The 21,189-nt window shown below is 48.6% G+C and overlaps 1 protein-coding gene across 8 annotated transcripts in view; it reads right to left on the bottom strand.

Annotated features, from left to right (window-relative positions):
- Nucleotides 1-21,189, bottom strand: part of LOC117581113 (amyloid-beta-like protein) — a 46,424-nt gene that overhangs the window by 23,599 nt on the left and 1,636 nt on the right. The window lies entirely within an intron of this gene.

Raw genomic sequence — 21,189 nt, forward strand, 5'->3', positions numbered from 1 at the left:
ATGGGCCACACGCTGCCTCTGCCTCGTTCTCCTTGCACCTAGTTTGCTGAATGATTTGGTTCGGTTCCGGCTACTGTCCCGTCCAGATAATTTGGGTCATTCCACTTGCAGTTAGCTTGGCTCTCGCTCGTCCTCGAATCGAATGGCTCTTGGGTTGCTTCATTATATGTCGATTTACTGCAGATCAAACACCACCCCACCAGCCACTAACTCGTTTCCTTCATTTCATTTCACTTCATCTAATTTCAGTTTAGTTTTTTTCCCTATGCAGCTAATTGAGTGCGAGCGGTGTAAGAGTGCGTTTAATGGCGCCAGATGACAATTGGAAACTCATTTGTAATGGCTGAATGTGAAGCGATAACTTTGCCAATTCAACAAAAAGTAGGCAACGAATGAGACCAAGAACACTCAAGAGCTATAACAAATTAAGGGAGAAAGAGAGCCAAGTGGACACTTGAGTTGGAGCAGCAAAACGAGGCTGAAGCAGGGCAAGCAAAATGTGAAAAGGTGCAGCCGAGAGCAGGATATAGCTGGGAGGAGACACAGTTGCCATTTGAGAGCTTTTGCTTAACTGCATTTTATTTAATTTCGTGAACATTTCAACTAGGGCCATTCCAATGCATTGCTTTGCCCGATTCCAATCCTTCCAATTCAATACGATTTACGCATCTGTATGCTCTATTAATCACCCAAAAGTCAGCGTACTTGCCCATCAGAAAATTGTTCCATGGGCGCTGCTGCTCCATGCGCCCACCCAACGCAAGTTGCCTGCAAAATTAACGCTGAATCAGCAGAGTAATCAACAAAAATTACGCAACATTAATGCGCGTGAAAGCAGCCGGAAGACAGGAAGTTCGGTGGCTATGGCTGTGGAGAGCGTGGAACGGACATGAACAGCCACGTGAAAATTTCTGTCTAACAGCACTATAATCCCGGCCACAAATTGCAGTGGCTTAAACCGTTCGCTTGATAATAAATATGATTAATTGTACTATGCAAAAAATAGAGGATGAAAAAAATGCAAACAAGGCAGCGAAACCGAAGCCAAAAACGCCTACACGCTGCCCACTGACTGGGCAGACAGACAGAGAGAAAGAGAGAGAGAGAGAGAGAGAGAGAGAGAGTACCATGCCGTGTGCCAAGTACAGTTGGCCACCAAGCACACACATGTGCGTGTTATGTGTGTTTGTGTGTGGCACGGGGTAAAATGCAATAAAACTGCCGAAACAAAAAACTAATCAACAAATTATGGGAGCTAAGTGGACAGAAGCAACGCCAGCAGGACGATCAGCAGGACCAGCCACAGAGAGGGAGAGAGTGAGCAGCAGGGCTGCATACTTTCGGGTAGGGCAGCCATTGCAATTCAATTAACTGTAAAAACTAATAAAGTGACTCGGCCCGAGGGCACGAGGATGCGTTGCAGCGCGTTGGCCCCACAGCAGGACACAATATGCAACACGGCAGCCTAAAGTCAGTCACGCCCATGCCGCCAAACGGGTGCCATGTGCATGTGCATGTTCATGTTCATGTGTGTGTGTGGGTGAGGCATTTGCATGTGTGTGCTGCTTGCATACTTTTTGGCATAACTTTTGGCCTCGTGTTGCCAGCAAATTGAAATTGGAAGCTCATGTAGCAATATCCAGGCAGAAGACACTCAGGAAGGGACAGCCAGAGAGCGGAGTGTGGGACGGTGGCCTGCCAGAAGATGACTCCTCGTGCGTGCCTCAAGATGGCGACTTCGACAACACTTGGAGCTAATGGCCTGCCAGAGAAAGCAACCAGAGAGTGGAATGGCAGAAGGGGGGGGGGTGGAAAAACTTTTCCTGGCCCCTGCTAAGACACGCTCCAACGGACAGCGACTAATTCTACTTCTCTTATAAGACACCCCCTCCTCAGCCACCATCTTCACTCCTTTTCTCACATTCAGTTTAATCGCAAGAGCGTAAGCCAAATGGAAAGCTTTTTCAATTTGTTAGCACACACACAGACAGACACACAGGCACAGGCAGACAGCAGAGAGCAGACAACACACAACACTCTCACCTCGCGGTAAGGGATGGAAGGGCATAAGATTTTCAGATATTATGTATCTAACCCATACGAACGAATACTTAATCATCGGAGAAAAGTTGAAGCCAGTGCTGGCTCCCTGGCTGGCTGCATCTGCCAGCCCACATCCTGCTGCGTCTCCTGCTCCTGCCCCCGCTCGTGCTGCTCGTCTTTTCCTGTTCGTTATCCGGTATTTAATAACCGAGGAGCCAGCGCAGAGAAGCAACAATAGCACCTACAACAATGGCACAGACAACAGCCATTTCAGTGTGCATAATTTATGCCCTTTCTGGATGAGAATAGAATTTCCTTGCAGAAAACTCAAGCAGGTGGCAGGTGGCCCTAGAGCTGTTGAGAACAATCAAGTGCAATCTTTATACTAGCATCCTGCATGTGTGTGTGTGTGTATCTGTCATGATATTAGCTTAAGCAGCAGTGCGGCAGATCCTTGTGCAGAGACACAACCTCAAGGCAGCTCATGCACACGAGAGCTTACATGGCTCAAATTTGTCCACGATCAAAAGCCATTAAGCCACAATTTGGGCATTAATCTCAACAGAACGTTGCTGCAAGACGAGGCTTTAGGCATCTTTGTTTTATGATCAAGAGGAGTCTCAATCTACTTTAGATATTTGCAGAGATATCACATTCGTCGTCGTTATCGTAACCCTTTGAGCGGGGTCTTCTACGGGGGAAAAAAACTTGTTCCAAGTCAAAGTCTCGCATTGATAAGCGTCGTATTGAGGCGTCGAAGCATTTGGCACACTCATTATAGACAGAGAGAGGGAGAGCCGTGAAGGAGCAGCCACTCAAACACTCCCACACACTCACACTCAAGAGTCAGCTTCCCACACCCAGCAGCTTAGGAGCACATTCACCAGACAAATGCCATGATTGAATGGCGGGTGAAAGGTGTGCTGCGGCGGCAGGGTTGGGGCTCCAAGGATTGGGCTTTGTGAGTTCCACCTAGTTCATTAAATCAGCTGCCGCTTTAGCTGGTTCCTCCACAAACCCCTTCACCTCCGCTCCTGCTGCCCCGCCTTCTGTTCCTGCACCTCTTTTGCTATTTGTACTCGCAATTTCGATTTTCTTTTCCCTGCCACCCCTGCTTGCTGTGCTTTCTTGTTACGCTTTTCTCATTATCTCCTTTCCACGGAATCTCTCTCTCCCTCTCTTTCTGTGTGTGTGTGTGTGTGTGTGTGTGTGTGTGTGTGTGTGTTCAGTCGAAACTGCAGTTTCGTGTGGAGGCAAGGCGTGACTTACGTGCATAAATTACAAACAGAAGTGAGCGAAGCAACGCGGGGGGGAGAGGCAGGTAGGGAGAGCGATAGGAAAAAATATATTAACAGCGACAAGGTGTTGGCAACACACACACACACACACACCAGCAACACACACACACACACACACACACTCCAGCAGCAATTTAAACTTATTGCAAAAAGTGTCCCGAAAGTGTTCCCTTGATCCCACGACATGGAGCAGCTCCCTACCGCCCCAGTACCATAAATACCTGCGGCAGGATGCAGGATATCGAAATACTTTTGCGGAGGTGCAACAAGATGGCGTCGCAAAGCGGAAACGGAAGCGGAAGCGCCAAACGCTGTGCTACATTTTAATTAAGTGCAACAAAGGAAGGGTACAGAAAAAATAAGCAGTACACAGGGTAAGGCCATTAATCGTTCGCTCGGAAAGAGGGGAGTTACACTAGGGTAATGATGAGCTTATAAATCGCCAGCTGGCCCAGGTAGCGATCACCCTAAAATGTCTGGCAGAGGCTGCCTCCAACTCATGTTCGTTTCACACACAAAGTACAGTCGAAGGGGTATCGAAAATCGATGGCAATCGATATGCTAAAGCGACTCCTTCCTGCGCGTGTTAATAGGTCACCAGAGAGGGGGGGGCGGGCATGTCTGACATCGCAATTACTTGAGTCAGAACTTGCTGGAGCTTCACTATGACGGTTACTGGCGCCTCCTTTGAGCACTGTGAGGGAGGGACAGGGTAGCGGGAGAGCGAGGGGCAGAGCTCTGGCAAAGGGAGCGTCAAGCAAATGAACTTTAATTAAATTCTTCATATGCTTCGGCGTAATTCTTTCATCCTCTTTGTGTCCTTCCGCTGACGATGGCTCTGGCTGTGGCTCTGGCTACAGCTTCCTGTTTCCCTCTTTCATCTTGCCCCTCTGCCCCACACCACCCCTTTCCCCCTCTTTGCTGCTGCTGCTGCTTCTTCTGCTTTCTTGAGCAATGCCATTATAAAATGTGGCAGCGGATGCGGGGTCGTTGGGGCTTCTTGCGGTTCTAAATGGATTTTTGGGCGAGGCAAAAGTTTTGCTTCAAGGCTTTGTCCTTGACTGCGAGGCGCGTTGAGTGGGGGAAGTCGAGCTCCCTCCCGAGAGCAGCAGCAGCAGTCTGAGGTCTCCACTGACTTGACACAATCGCCATTAAATATCTGACCAGACCAAGAGGGGACCAATATCTCTGCAGGTATCATCGGAATCTTTAGCTCCATTTAATTGATTGAACTTTTGCGATTCGAGTTTGAGTTTGAGTTTGAGTTTGAGTCTGAGTCTGAGTCTCCGTCTCCATTCCTCAGTGGCCATTAGGAGTTTGCAGTGCAAAATAAAGTAAATTAAAATTGTTACTTTTTATGAAGTTGCCTGTCAACTTTCACACCTCTGTCCACGAACTTTGAATGGTCCTCCACACCGCCCACTAGCCGCCTCTAACCAAACATCTCCCTGCCTGCTGGCTGCTCCCTCCTTTGCTCTTCCTGCGACTGCTGCTACTGCTGCTGCTGGTACAAAGGTCACAAAACTTTTTAAACATTTTTCCCCCTCCTGCTGTATGTTTTCCGTTCCGCTGCTCTTGACACCACAGTAGCCGGCGCCTTCCCCTGTATCCTCTGCTCCCCTTCTATCCTGTCCAGTGCAGGTCCAGGCCATGATCTCCACCCATCCTCTCTCTCTCTCTGCTTCCTCCCCTCATTATGCGCACAATCAGCAAAGGAAAAACAAACTTCATTTTGATAAAAGTAAACGAGCTTCATTTTCGTGCAGAGCAAAAAACTAAACAGAAACTTTTCCAGCTGCGCTTTCCCACTCTCCTGCTCTCTCTCTCTCTCTGTGTCGCCTTTGTTGTTGCTTTTGTCAGCTTGACGCCATTTTGTTTTCTTACTTAAGCCCGCTGCCTGCCCTGCCCTACCTCAGGCCTCACATCCTCCCTGCCCGCGAAATATTTGTGCATATTCTGCACAAAAAACACAAAAAACACAAAAAAAGAACGAATATTTGCTGGAATGAAAAAGTAAACCAGAATAGGAGTGGAAACGAGGCAGGAAGAGGGGTGGAGGCAGGGCCAGTGCAGTGCTTAAAATTAGCACAATTAACTTTAATTGACGTAATTTTTAGTGACGCCTGACAAGAGGGCAGGGGAAACGGGGTGTATCTGGAGGTGGGTTTAGTTAGTTAGAATGTTGGCTCTGTGTGTGGCTCTGCTCGGCTCTCTGTAGCTATTTGCCTGTGATGGCGAGTGGAGCGTTAACAAGTTCATAATGGCAAAAGATGCAATTTCAGCTTTTTGGACACTTCTGAATGGCAACCAAATTACAGTACTCAACATCCATGGGAATCCCCTCAAGCTGCTGATAGAGAGTAGAGTGCAGCAGGGTGCAGGAGGGCATGGAAATGGTATGTTGGGGGGGGGGGGGGGGGGGGGGGGGGGCTGCTCATAATCAATCCAATTTTATGCACAGGTGCAGTTCAGGTGGGGCTTTCGGGAGATTGTCAATTGAGAAAATTGTCGCTACCTCAGGCAGGGGCACTACCCACAGGAGAGGATTTCAGAGCATGCAAATTCCACTTTATATTTCTCAATATTTCTGTACTTTAATCTTGGAATGTCTCGACTGATCATGGATTCTAAGTACTTATTCGTATGAGGCATTTGCATTGATTCGTTCGTTTGGAAAATTCAGATACCAATCGAGCAAATGGAGCGAAAAGCCCTAGAGCTCCTAGAGAACTGACTTCCCCACTTTCCCATTCTCGCACCCATTGCCCACCACCTTCTCGTGTGTAAGCTGCTGCATCCTGCTCTCCAGACTGACAATCGGGCCCTGGCTGCCTATGCAGCTTAATGTTGTCGCCTTGTGTCATCCCCGGCTTTTGTTCCAATTTGCTTGTATATTTCTTCTTCGTTTTGTTTGTTTGCTTGTTGTTGTATTTCTTTTTCTACGCTGCTGCTGTTGTTGGGCCCCCCCTGATTGTTCTCGACTTGGGCTCTCGCTCTGCTTGGGATCTCTGCTTCGGCTCTCCGCTTGTTCGCTGCTTGCGCTCTCTGCTCATTCATTAAGCATTTCGAATGGCTTTCTTTGGATTTGCTTTTGTCGTTACCCCCTCGCTCACAGCAGACACCGCCACTCCACACCACCCTGCCAACTGCTGCGTCTTCTTGTTCTACGCCTTGTTCTTGTTTTTCGCCTGCTTTGTATTCTTGTTGCGGCATTGTTCTTGTTGTAATCTCTAAAGTCTGCATTACTTCAAAATCCTCAAAAAACAACGCGAACAGTGGAGGGGGATGGGTGGGGGAAGGCATTTATGTCGGCGGTCGGCGGACAACCCACCCTCAAAATTGCCAAAGCAGCAAGGCAACAAAAACAGCCGCGTATCCAACACGTACAATTATTTCCAATGCTGTTCGCATACCCTTTAGCAGTGGGGTATTATGATTTTAGCAGCAGCACACAGGGAAGGAAGAGTACACAGTCGCTGCAGACATGGGTGGTTTCAGTCTTAAGTTTCACATATTTTAAACATATTTTCATCGAAATTGGTGGGCACATCCGCAATGGCACTGGGTATCACAAGTCTCATCCTTTGACCGCTTCGGCCGGTAGCAAGTTTACTCTTGTCGCAGTGTCATTTATTTTGGCATTTTGCTCACTGACGTTCGGTTCGCCTTTTTCCTGCTCTCTTCGGTTTTTTTGTTTGTTTTTGTTTTTCACTTTCTTTTTTGCTTTTGTTGTTACTGTGCGGCTGCTTTTGATTCTTCTGCCTCTTCTTCTGCGTTGATTTTTGTTTCGTATTCTTCGCATTCTGTTGTTGTTGTTGTTGTTGCTACTGTTTCTGTTTCTTCTTGTACGTCTGCCCGCTGCCTCCGTCTCTCTTTTTGTTGTCATCATCATAATCGTCAGTTGTTTTTCCACTCACCCGCACACACTCCCAGCAGGCACTCTACGCTTCACCCTGTCTTCTTCCTCTCTCTCTCTCTCGCTTTGCTTCTCTCTCTCTATCTCTGTGCTTTGCTTATGGGCTCCCAAGCTGTCACTGTCCCTTAACCACTCACCCAACCCAATGCGCTGCGCAACCCACACAGCGACCCAGCAAGCCACAGTTCCCCATCGTATTCCAGTTCGTTGCTGAGTTAAGAAAATACCCAAAAGCAGGGACCCATGGATCCATCCACACACCGACTCCCATCCCCCATTAAGTGTGTGTTTGTGTGTGCGTTTTTTACGACTCTTATCTTGTCCTCCTGTTGTTGTTCGTCCTCCTCCTCCTCGTCCTCCTCTTCTCCCTCTCAGCCATTCCCTCTTGAATTTTCCACTTTTGCATTGCATATTTCAAGGCGCAATTTTTCGTGTCAATAAAATAAAATCGATATTGTTGGGCACCCCACTCCCCCCCCCCCCCACCTTTCTGTTACTCTGTGTATTTGCCCGCTTTCTTTTGGCAATTTGGCCGGGGCCTGGGTTCAACAACTTTGTTCCACATACGCGGCGTCGCTTCAAATCGCTTGAGAACTGCCATGTCAACATGGGAGTGAACCGAATCGGATGGAAATGGCAGGGTATGGGCATGGAATGGGCTTGGGGTTGGGGTTGTGTCTCTGTCTGGGGAGTATGGAACTCTATTGCTGTGTAGCCCCAAATGCAGTTCTGGGAATTCGCTGGTTGTCCCCGCAATTATAGTTATGATTCGGTTCTACATACATACATATGTACATATGTATATGTAGTATGTGTTGTGTATTCTACATTTAAAGTTTTGCCGTATTTCCCTTATTTTGTGACCTCTTCCTGCTGTTGATTGCGTTCGTTGCAGCACCGGTATTTGGCCGAAGGAAGGAAAATTTACGTAAAATTCCCAGTTTGCTTCGTCTTTGCCGCCCTTACGCTCCACTTTCAAATGAAATTTCTGAGGCAAACAATGTTCTAATTAAGACATTGAAACCCTCCTGGCGGGCAGGAATAACAAAAAGTTTACTTCGCAGAAACGACGGCGTGGGGGGGGAGTACGGAGCTGTAGCGGTAGCCCAACAAATTAAAAGGATATCAAAGCGAATTTGAAGCGTTTTTCAGCAGGAAGGACGAAGGCGGAGGAGGAAGGAAGGGTGGGTGGCTTCTCTGTCATCACTATGCAAAAGTGCTTCAGGGCGAGACCACCTCAGCGCCCATTTACGCACACACACACACACACACACACAGCTTATTGCTAGCCATCTCCCTCGCACCGTTTGCGTCTTGAATGAATGCTTGAAATTGGGTTCTTGTGCATGGTCTGGTATTGGCAGCGAACGCAGAAAAGTATACTACAAAATATCCTCCACACAAGAACAGGGAGGAGAGAGAGAGAGAGAGAGAGAGAGAATAGGACTGGGAGAGTGGTAGTGGGAGTGCCAGCGGGTGGTGGCAACCTGCCCGTGCAGCTACACAGGTAAACCGAAATAAATTCAAAATAATTTGTGTAAAATAGACGAGCGCAGCAAACGATGTTGTCGACGCCACCCAGCTACCCAGCTACCCACCACCCCCCGTCACCCTGCCATGCCGCTCACTCTTCTTCAGCCACAACTCACGCTCCTTGGGCGGCACGACACATGCGATGAGCGTGGTGAAATCTGCCGCCGGCATCGAGAACCTACCACAAAAAACGGTGGCAACGCTACGAAAACCAAAACCAAATGCAAAAGCAAACCCAACCCAGCCACCCCCCTGTGCCCCAGCGCCAAAGGCAGACCAAGGCATGGTTCCACCTAAAAGGCTGCCAAAAAGGTATTTCCCTCAACAAGGCCAAAAGTTTAACAAACATTGCGGAGTGAAAGAGAGCTGCGGGAGTGAGGCAGATGGAGAAAGAGAGCTGGATGGAGTACGAGGGGGTGCGTGGGTGAGTGGGGCGATAGAGTGGCAACGAAAGAGAGAGAGAGAGAGAGAGCGAACCCTGGAGGCTCATAAGGCGAGCGCACAGATAAAGCTCAAGCATTAGCAACTCTTGAGAAAGTTGCGCTGTGCCCAAGGCACACTGACAGTGTTCCACACACACACACACACACACACACTGTTCCATTCCACCCACAGCTCCATCCACCCATCACCCATGGGTACACACACTGAGAGACAGACAATAGTTATTGTTGCCACCGTGTTGCACACGCAAACATTTATCTGTGGGAGTGCTGGCAAGGTCGGGCATTCATTTGCATTCGGATTCACATTCGCATTCAAAATCACATTCTGATTCAGATTCAGATACAGCTCCAGCTTCCAGGCCATTGAATCGTCCCTTTTATACCCAATTCAATCACCAGAAACATTTAACTGCAAAAACCGATTGACTTAATATTCAAAAACTCGGCAGGAAAAACTCATTTAAATTATGAATACAAAACAAGACAAAACGCTGCACCCAAGACTCAATCTCTAAGCCCAGTCCCTCAGCCCAAGCCAGGATCTGGCAAGCAGAAGACGGAAATCCTGCCTTCAATATGCATATTACCTTCAGTTAGCTTATCCAGCTCCTGCACATCCATCTCCTTACTCCATGGACCCTTCTGTTTCCCCACTTTCCACTTTATTCACAATAAACATGAGAAATTGTGGCCGAAAGTTGCTCTGTGCTGACTAATGGAAGGGGGGTCTCTGTCCATGAGGGGGGAAAAGAGCATAAGATAAATGCAAATGGGCGAAATAACTAAACAGCAAAGGAAAAGGAAAAGGAAAAGAAATGGCAGAAGCAAAGGCAGAGGCAATGTGAAAGGCAGCAGCAGCAACAAAATGCCGAATCGTGCGAAACGAAGCATGGCAAAAGGCAAAATTTTAAATTAAAAACACGTAGACATCAACATTTTGCCAACACCATTTCGCCACACACACACACATAAGCACACAACACATGGAGAAGTCCATGCATGCGCGAAGGTTTAGTGTGGAATTTGGATTTGGGTTTTGGGCTTTGTTGGCTGTGGTCGCCGTCGGTTTGTGGCTTGGGGCTGTCAGGACTGATGGCAGGACAAACTCTGAGGTGCACAGTGGGTCAAAGGATGGGAATCATTCGATTAACGATTGCACGAACGAGCTATCGATGAGCTAACGATAAGCTGTCGATGGGCTATCGATCGGTGTTTGTGGGCTAAAGCAAAAGTTATTTTATTCAGATTTAATTTAATATTTGGATGGTGAAATTCACTTTGTGGATTGCTCAAGTGAAATGGACAAACATCTGAAGCAACTCCAGCAAAGCGATTACCCAGCGGAAGTCATCCGGCAAAGGGCTTAGCGGTGGGATCCTCCCATGACGCTTCACTCTCCTCCTTCAGGCCAACTCTTAATCCTATGCCAAAACCACACATGAATCCTAGCCCCTAAAAATGGTTTGGTCTGGGGTACAGATGGTAACAAAAGCTGCGGGAAAGCAGAAAATCAGCCCGAATAGATGGCAGGGAAATGGGAAATGGGAAATGGGAAAAAAGGAGAACCATCGTCTGGCATTCAGTGTTAACCACTTAATTTTCCGTATCATTGAGAAGGGATATTAAAAAGCGATTGCCGCTACTTAAACCCACACACACACACACACAGGGTTGGTGTGGTGTGGTGTAAATGTCGAAAGGAGAAAGCAAATTAACTCAACTGTCAACCGCAAAATCACAACAGATGCAGAACAGTCGCCACTCAATCACAGTATCAGTGACCCGCCCTCCGCCACCAGTTCGAGGACCCTTCTCCAATGCCACCTTCAACTCCATCTCCGGAGCACACATTCGGTTGTCCGTATCCGGGTTCCCTTATCACACACACACACACACACACACACACAGGGGGTAACGGTACAGCGATAAAATATTTGCCCCGCCACCGAGCTCATAATGTGACACCAGCAAAGGGGGGAGGCAGTGGCAGAAGCAGCCCAGCTCAATATCAATAGATTTGCCAAATCCTCTCCACTCCTTTACACACACACACACATACACACATGGATACAGAGGCAGATTAATGCACAGTTCGGCAACTAAACAATTTTGTAGCATACTTTTGTGCGCCGCCGAGGTTGCCTTTCGCCTCTATTTCATTCTGTTTCCGATTTATTTACGATATAAGCATTTTCCCTGCACTCCCCAGCTCCCTCTGCTGCCACTGGCTGCCATCATGGGCGTGGTCGCTTGTTGTAAGGGGAATTGCGGTGGCCTTGAGTGGCCTTAAACACAAAATCGGAACTCAATGGAACATTCTTTCTGGGCCCCCATTCACAACCGCAGGGAATGTCTTTCTGCTTTGCGTCCACCCCCGCCATGCCTACGCCAGTGGCCACTCCGCCTGCTGCTGCTGCCCCTCTTTATAAATTTATAATCTCCTCCTAGCCCCCACCCGTTGGCTGTAGTTGTGTCTCCTTCAGCTCACTTTAGTCGTTTTCTGCTTGGCTGGCCACACACGTTTACCCATAAGCGTTGCTCCACACACACACACACACACACACGAGAGCAGAAATTTAATAATAAAAGTGAGCGTAATATATGAAAGAGGGGGGGAAGGGGAGAGTAGGTTCTGTAGGCCTGAATTGTGGGTCAAATGTTGTACATCATCAAATTTACCGCTCGAGTGGTTCATAAAGTGCGTGGAAAGCACCCGCCGGACTACATGCGAGTACATGCATCGATGAAGACATTCGATTATGCGATACGAGCCAACAACTATCGATAATAAAGTGTGTATCGACATTGTCTGCTGTCTCTCTTTGTCTCTCTCTCTCTCTCGTTCTCTCTGCGCTTCGTGCTGGCTTCCATTATCTGTGTGACATTAATCAATAAAGCGCACAAATCAGCGCTTAAATGGCAATTGACTTTTATGGTTACCTTCTGTTACAGCACCGACCACCCCCCGCCCCACACGCTGCTGTGGCCGACAGAGGCCGCCACGCATACAGTGCCGAAACTAGGAGGGATCGCGCGCATGCGAGACGTTAAAAAGTCATTACTTTGACTGCAGCACTAAAAATTTGTCTTGCCAGAGGAGCGAGGAGGGGGGATTGACTGCTGACTGGTGGTGGACGGGGGTTGGTGGGGTGTGGGGTGTTCCAAAGTGGGTTCTCGTTGTCGTCTGGTGGCCATTGTCGCATCCAAGTGCCACGCACACACTCGCACTTAATGTGCCTTGGCATAGACAACACGATGAGCTTGTTTCGCCCTCTCTTCACCCCTCTCTCTATGTGTGTGTGTGTGTGTGTGTGTGTGGGTGTGGTACTTGAAATATTTAAACGATAAAGTACATCAAGTCACAATTTGTGTCTGTCTGTGTGCGTCTATGTTTGCTTGTGCCTAATAGAACCCAAGTGACAAAGGCATCCAAACACACACACACACACACACACACGCACACTCTGACATGGGAGGGGCCGGGGTCTGGGGGCGGTTGTCTGTTCGAAATTTCGTGGCAGCAGATGAATTTAATAGAGACGCCACCAGCACAACACTTGCATTGCTCTCCTGTGTGTACGTGCTGCGTGTGTGTGTGTGTGTGTGTGTGTGTGTGTGTGTGTGTGCGTGTGGCGACCATTATGCACCGCAACGCATACAACATTATTTTATTAAGTGAGACGGGGCCAGCGAGAAAGGAGGAGGTTACAACGGGCGGAACGTGTCAGACAAAGTCCGCCAAACCTCAGAATGGAATAGCGTGCAAAGAGGCGACACTGGAATGAGGGCCCGGCATCGTTGAGATCACATTCTGCGGTTGCCTGCCACAGCAGCAAAGCCACCAAAGGCAGACGATGAGGAGGAGGAGGCACCAGCAGAGGCATTCGAATTGCTTGCTTTAGCATAACTGGAGATGATTCACCGGCTCGGCTCTGAGCTCTCCTCTCACGCACCCACCCACCCAGAGCCGAAAGACCAGTACCAAAAGCAGGCAGCAAACAGAACCTGGAGTCAATGGAGTGAAGCTCCATTCAGCCTCAAAATGTGCTGCTAATCAAATAGAAACTCGTGCGAGACGCAAACGTTCTGTTGGTGTAATGTATTTATAGTCTCTGAGCAAACAAGCTCAATCGATGGGCTGGCTGTCAGCACATTTACGCAGCAGACTGCTCATCTCTTTCACCAATTCGATTTGTTGAATTCTTCGCAGACTCTTTGCCCCAGCTGTACGCCTCTTTGATGTGCATTTATGGAGCAGGCACTTAGATCCACATCCATCAGGTGAGTCACTAAGTGCCAACGTTTAGATTCATAATTTCACAGCATCATCAGCATCAGCATCAAAATGAATCTTCAATCCAGCTCGTCTGCTCTTCCTGCACACAGAGACATGGGACCTGGACCTGTCTGCACGTACGCTTGACTGACGGACAGACTGATTAACACAGAGAGTGGGTAAACAAATGAATGGCTAGATGTCTGCGATGTCTGCGATGTCTGTGTGTTTGTTTTATTTCTTCCCTTGCCCTGCTTGGATGTCTGTGCGGATGAATTTCATTATCTGCAAACGCGCACATCCAATTTTTGACATCAAATCAATTTCTGTACCGCACACTCCCCTCTTAAGCCTGATTCCCCTCTCTCCCCTGGGTATTTTGTTTTATTTTGAATGAATGTGCAAATAAAATTAAATTTAATACCAACATTTTATGTGACAAATATTGCGCTTCACTTGACTGCCACACGTCCCCCAGTCTGCCTGTATCTCTCTCTCTCTCTCTCTCTATTTTGCTGCACAACAGCCCCGCCCCTGCTTGTAATTCGCCCTTCCTAGACTTTATGCCATATGAGGCGCATAGCCCACTTTTATGGCCCTCAAATGGTCCGTTGGATCGGAGGGCGTCAGTTGACAACAAGCAATGTGCACCCTGCCCCCGTGCCCCGCATCTGCAGGTCTAACTGCCGGCGTGCTGATAGCCAAATGGGATTTGGGGAATATGCCAGGACACGGACTACGACTGCCACCACGAATGGCAGATGTAAATGGAGTGGGGGCCAGGAAATGGCTCTAGAGTTGGAGCAGGAGCAGGACCAGGGCAAGGATACTACTGATGATGACGAACAGAGGAGTAGCTCTACGATTGCAAAAGGGAATGCTGAGGGGGGATTGGAATTGGGAGGGGGATTGGGAGGGGGACAGTGAAAAGAGGGCGTGGGGGATGCATTAAAGTGTCAAACTGAAGTTGCCTGACGGCGAATTTTCGAGGGTTTTGGCCTTTGATTTGCTTTCATTGTTAGCCTCTGTCAATATCTGTGGCTCTCCCAGCCATTCCTTCCCACTCCCACTCCCACTCCCTCTCTCTGGCCATCTTCCTGCGTTCTTTTCGTTGCCCATCTGCAACTTTCGCCGGCACATCGATGGCCAATAAAATAAGAAGGTAAAGGCGGAGAGGCAGAGTAGCAGTCGAAAGACCTGAGGGAATTATGCTACGACACTGCCACTCAGCTCAGATGAATGGCATGAATGGTCCTCAGTTTGTCCTCAGAGTAGCTCAGAGGACTTCAATGCTAGCCTGAATGCTTGCTGAATGATCGCTGAATTCTTACTGAAAACCCAGCAAACCATTCCTCTACCTGCTGCTCTTCTGCCTAGTTGAAGATCACTTGGAGCTCCCCATCTGCCATCTGCCATTTGCCATCATTGTGACTGTGCGAAAAGGCAAATGATACAAACTTATTATGTTCAAATTTTGCGAGAAACTCTGCCAATTGAATAATAATCCAATCGTGGATGCTGACAGAAGAGTGCAAAATGGAAAGTGGCAAGCGGCAAGCGGCAAGCGGCAAGGGGCAAGTGGCTGGTTGGCAGGAGAGATGGCTCGGGTCGGTTGGCATGGAAAGAGGTCGCAAAAAGCGCAGCCGAAAATGCAATATTGCGATTTTATAACACAAATTGCTTATAATCATCCAACAGCAGCGGCAGAAACAACAATCCAAGCAACAAGCAACAAGCAACAAAAAACAGCAGCAGAAGGAGTGAAAAGAGAAAAGAGAAGGAGACAGGAAAGGAGGAGGAAAAGCAAGCGGAATAAGCGGAAATGCACGTTGTAATGGCCTGGAAATGGGCGGCTTATGGGGCACAGGCTATGCAGGAACACAGCCATAAAGTGTGGCCAGAGAGGGTTGGGGGTGCAGCAGCTGCTCCTGGTCCGGACCCTGAGCTCTGAGCTCCCAGCTTCCAGCTGCCCTGCATGGCAATGGCATAAAAATCATATTTCCGTTTTATTATTTGCTGTTAATGAAAATGCAAATAAAATTGGATTTCTGTGCCGCACAAAAAGGCAGCAAAATTAAATGTTGTTGGTCTGCCCAGCGCCTCCTGCCCCCACACCCCACACCCCACACCCCAAATCCAAAATGTATTTCCTGGCGCACATTTCAAATAAACATTTCGGTTTCGCTTCTCCTCCTCTTCTTTTTCTCTCTCTCTCTCTGTGTGTGTGCGGTGTGTGTGTGTGTGTTTTCAGCATTTCAGTTCAGAGTTTTGCCTGCTGCGCTGGAGCTGGAGCTGGGGCTGCTGTCGCCGACTGTCAGTCCACAGATGAAAAGCCAACAGAGAAAAATAACCAAAAAATCATTTGGAAAAAACCAACGAAAATGTTAGACTGACTCTCTGCAGAAGTGGCAACCAGGAGCAGGGGTCCGTGTGTGTGTGTGTGTGTGCTTAGATTTAATTGGGTCACGTAATTAGCAGCTTGTTTGTCGCTGTAGATGCACATACTGGGAGGAGTACGAGTATATATGGGGGAAGCATATCTGCGCATCGCAAATTTGATTACCCCCAAAAAGTGTTGGGTGGAGCGGAGAGCGGGGAGAGGCTGGGAAATTACGGGTTCATTGTTTGCTGATTGGTTGGGGGGCGGGATGCGTGATCAATTAGAAACTCGGGCGAGAGGTGAACCTCATCGGATTTTAGAAATTGTAAAGACCAGCATCAGCCTGGAATATTCTGCGTTTGATTGGATTACAAGAGAGACACAGAGACACAGAGAGAGATACAGGGAGAGAGAGAGAGAAAGGCTGGAAAATTACGAGTCTATTGTTTTGCTGATGCTGGTTTCCGTGATGAATTAAGAGCTTCATGCGAGTAGGTCCATGCAATTGATTGCTGCTGCTGCTGCTGGACAGCAGAGCTTAACGGCTTAAAGGCCACTAATCTGTGCTGTGGCTGCCTTTTGCTTCATCCGATGTCCATTTCAGCTGCCTGCTGACGCACTTTCAATTCACTTCAAAACTCTTTTGCATCCCATTCCAGTCCATGTTGCAGCAGGCACAGGGAGGAAATTTATTCGCAACTAAGCCTCCTAGAGCAGCTCCCTTGAGTGACGGCACTCGATGCTCATTGCTAATGACACCATCGATAATGATGCCGCTGTTCCCGCTGCTCACCTTTGTGTCCCCGTGCTCCTGCCTCTGCCTGCAGCCATCCACCATCCACCATCCACCATCTGCTTGCCATTTTCAATTTCCAGAAAAGCTTTGCCAAAGCAGTTCGAGTGGAAAAGTCAAGTCAACTCGAGTCAAGTCAAGTCAAGCTTTATTCCCCGCGTATGCAACGAATCAGGGCTCAGCTCTGGCCCAAATCAGAATCCGATTGCGGATACCCAGCAACGTGACTACGTTGGGGGGTGGAGATGGGGCAAGCTGCCATTCGTGCCACTCAAATGAAATCAGCAACGAACTATTGAGCGTCGAGGAAGCGGTAGGCCACATCAGACACTTCCAGAGCCTCTGCCTCAGCCACTCCACAAACCAACCCAGAAGCCACTCGAACAAATAATGCATGCGGCTGTGGAAACAACAACCTTAAGAACAAGAAGCTCAAGCGGATTCTAAGGATGAGGATGAGAATGATGCTGGAGCCTGGATGGAGCCTGGAGGCTGAATGCTGGAGCTAAACTACAAGGAAAGTCGTTCAGGCTCAGTCAACAAAATGCCAAATTCAAGCACCTGCCACAATTCGAGCTCGGCACGTTGTCGCTGCCACACCCACACCCACACCCACACTCCCCTCTACCCCCTTCGTTCCACTCTGTTTTTCTCTCCTCTTGCTTTCGGGATAAGTTTTTGCTTCTCGCAAATGTTTGCCATACAAATGTATAAAACATTACCGCACAACGCTGCCAAAGACGTGCAGCAGAGAAAGCAGTGGAACTTTTTATATATTCCAGCTAGGTCCTGGCCTGAATCCCAGAGTCCCAGAATCGAAGCCAGCCGAAGCACACTCTGCCCTTGCATTGGTTCAGTTTCGTGGCGGATTGTGGGGTGTTCCTTCGCCTCTTTGGCTGCTGCAGCATTGAGTGCGGAAACCCGATCAGGAATTGAATCAAAGCAGAAAGAGAGAGAGAGCGAGTGTCAGGCATCGAGTGATCCATTCGGAGCATAGCTGATATTGATCCAGCCCCACCGAAGTCTATCCTGAATCCTGAATCCTGTGAATCCCCTTTTGACATTCTTTTCCGTTCTATACATTCTAATTTTACTTTTGCCTCACTTCCTCTACACTGGCAGCGACAATTGGATGCCTCCTCTGCTTTCATTTCATTCTGCTTCATTTACTCGATTGTGAGTCATCGTCATCATCATTATCAGGAGCTGGCATCGTCAGAGTTTAGCAGGGTGGGGGCATAGGGTTGCCTGTTCGCTGAAGGGTTGTCACCGTGCCTCTGACGGCCGGATAAGAGTTGTTGACCCACGTTGAAGCCTAGCATTGAATTCAGTGTTGCTCACAGCCCCCACACAGCCACACAGCCACAAGCCTCTGCCAAATTCCACTTCTCATTCGATGCTGATGCTCTTGAAGGTGTCCTGAACAGGAATTCACACACACACACACACACATATATATATATATATCTATAAAATATACAGAGGTGGGAGAGGTGGCAGTGGCAGGCAGCACACTTAACCTTAATTCAGGCAACTCTGACACACCAACTGAGCCACACAGACAATGGCCACATTAGCCTAAGCCAGTGGTACAGAGGGGGACAGGGGGCGGACAGTGGTGGTGTGTGTTTCTGATAAAGGGGCAGTGGGCAGTGGGCAGTGGGCAGGCGGGGCTGGAGCTTGGGCAATGCCTTTCTTTGTCAACGTTGAAATGAGCAAAATGCATAATCGAAAAAAATCATTGAAGCGTAAATGCTTTGTAACAGGATATGGCAGAGCAGTAAAGGGACGATGGGCCAGGAGGGAGTACAGAGAGTGTGAGGTTATGGCCAGGACAAACGGTAAGCTTATACCAAATGTCCATGTCCAAATCCACAAGCCAACACAAAAGCCAAAGGAAACCAGCGCAAGCCAAGGGGAAAGGACAGACACACACACAGAAATGGCAATGTAAATGGGAACTTGTGCCGCGATATGTGAAACAACTGTACGGAAGTTGGGGTCACTGCACAGTTACTCTAACTGTAGCTGTCTCTGGTTCCTGTCTCTCTGTCTCTCTGTCTCTCTGTATCTCTCCACCTGTCTGCACTGCTCCACTGCAATGAGTGATGGAGCGATTGAGAGCTGTGAAGTGACAACGACACCAAAACCAATGAACGCTGCTGTCAGCGTCACAGAGCGAGGCTTTGGCGACTGACAACTGTCGAAGGCAATGCCAGACGATAGCCAGGAGATCTGTGATCCAAGAAACTAACTGCCAAAAGAGGTTTAAGATCTGCAACTGCAAAAACGCTCACGAGACTCGAGGCGACTGCAGTTCGTTCCAGCGATTCCTGGCACAATTCCTCCCACAATTCAATTATCCTTCAGCCATGCAGCCTGCGATGTCTATCCCTCAGATCTCTGTTGCTCCTAGGCAACATCCAGCAGCCAACATCCAATCGGGAATATCGGAAAATACTCGTACCTCGATGCGAATCGAATCATGAGACGAGTGTATTGGCCATTGGCCATTGGCCATTTTCCGATGACTAATTTACAGGACCGATTCGCCTCTGGTCAGGTGGCTTAGCTAAGGTCCGTGCCCAGCCTGATGCACTTAGAGATGGAATCTGCTTGCCACAGAATTTCGCGATGCAGAAAACGAGCAACCGGGAATGTTTTTTGTTGTTGGGATCGAAATGCGAACTCCACCGAAAAACTTTGTCAGTGGTTGGTGGTGGTGCAATGAATTCCGCATTGGTGCCACTGGATCGCATTCCCGAATGAATCATTTTCCGCACAGAGGGGATAACTCATGTACCCACTCCCCTTGGTTCTCCCCCTTCTGCACTACTCCAGCGAAGCAGCAAAGCAGCGAACCAACTAATTCAGTTGACTTCGGTGCAGTTCGGTGGGTTCTAGCCGGGCTCGAATGGGAGTTGGGTTGGGTTGGGTTGGGTTGGGTTGGGTTGTTCGGGACAGCTAAAGTTGGCCAACTGTTCCCGGTTCCCAGCCGACAATCAAATGGCCAACGACACTCTGCACTCTGCACCCTGTAGCCTGTAGCCTGTGCGCCGCACATGTCCCGCCCCCTTAGAGCTATAGCCCGCACCCATTCCTCATGTGTTGTGGAACTTTGTATGGGTTGTTTGGCAGCAACGATTGCGTGTTCCCCGCTGTGCCACGATTTATACGAGAGGGCTCGGGGGTGCATCGAGTGTTTGGGGAGATGCTCGGGCATATTGCACATTGTGTGTCCACCCCCCGCCCAGCAGAGCCTGTCCATGGCATGGATGAGTCAGCCCTGAACCAACGTGAAGTCCTTCAAAAAAAAAAAGAGAATAAAATACAACAGAAAAAATAAAACCTAGTGGGAAAAAAGCTGAAGCAAAAAAGCTGCAAGTACAAGGAAAGCGGAGAAACGGAGAGACGGAGCGAGCAGCACATGGAGAGGTGTAGAGAAAGGACAGAGACAGGGGAAAGGGGCAAGGGCGAGGGCTAGGGCGAGATGTAAGCAACCACCAACAGACAACCACAAAACGATGACGGCCGATGCCATGCGATGATGCGATGCGTGCCAGTGATAACGGTGACGGTAACGGTGACTGCCAGCGGTAACTACTGGTTGTGGGGGGAAGAGGAACCAAGCATGGGGAATAGAGAGACAGATAGATAGATAGATGTATGGTGACCCGCTACCCAGTCGATGGCTGGACCTGGACTTTCAGTCACAAACTGCCGGGCAAAGGCAGAGCCAACAACAAACTACATGCTATGCTAGCATGAATAGCGGCATTAAAGTATCAGCCAACAAAAGAGAGAAAGAAACACACACACACACACAGAAAGAGAGCTAGCAGAGAGAGAGCGGGGGAGCAACAGAGACAGAGTGCATAAAAGAAGGCACAACAAATTGCAGGCTGCATACAAAGCACAAGCCCCTGAATGGAGTGAAGGCGAAAACAGAATGCAGAATGTAGAATGTAGAAGCCACAGCAGCAGGAGCAGAAAAACTCCACTACCCCCCTATAAAGCAGCTTAACTGGTCTCCCCTTGGCCAGGATTTGGATGCTTCACAGCGCTATCGCTGGCTGCACCTTCTGCTTTTGCCTTTCTTTACATTACTTAAGCTTGAATGTATATGAATTTGATAAGGTCTTTGTCTTTCCCCCCACACAAAACGCTTTAGTTCGGGGCAAGCAGTGCTATCTGCTGTCCGTTCACTGTCCGTTGCCAAGGCAAATTGCTTTGAGTTATTTAAGGGAGAAAATACGGAGAATTGTTAAGGCCAGGCACGTCGTCGATTGTGGGTCGAGAAGCGAGCAGTGGCAACAGAACAGGAGAAGGACTACGACTAGGACTAGGACTAGGACTAGCAGCAGCAGCAAGGTGGAGGGGAGGCGGAGCTAGTCTCCACCTACGAGCTGAAATTGTTTTGAAATGATTTGAAAAAGCATTTCAGTTTAAGCCAACAATATTCCTTATTACGCATGTGTGTGTGTTTGTGTGTTTGTGTGTTTGT

The sequence above is a fragment of the Drosophila guanche genome, unplaced genomic scaffold (genome assembly GCF_900245975.1).
Source record: "Drosophila guanche unplaced genomic scaffold, DGUA_6, whole genome shotgun sequence".
In the NCBI taxonomy this organism is placed as follows: domain Eukaryota; kingdom Metazoa; phylum Arthropoda; class Insecta; order Diptera; family Drosophilidae; genus Drosophila; species Drosophila guanche.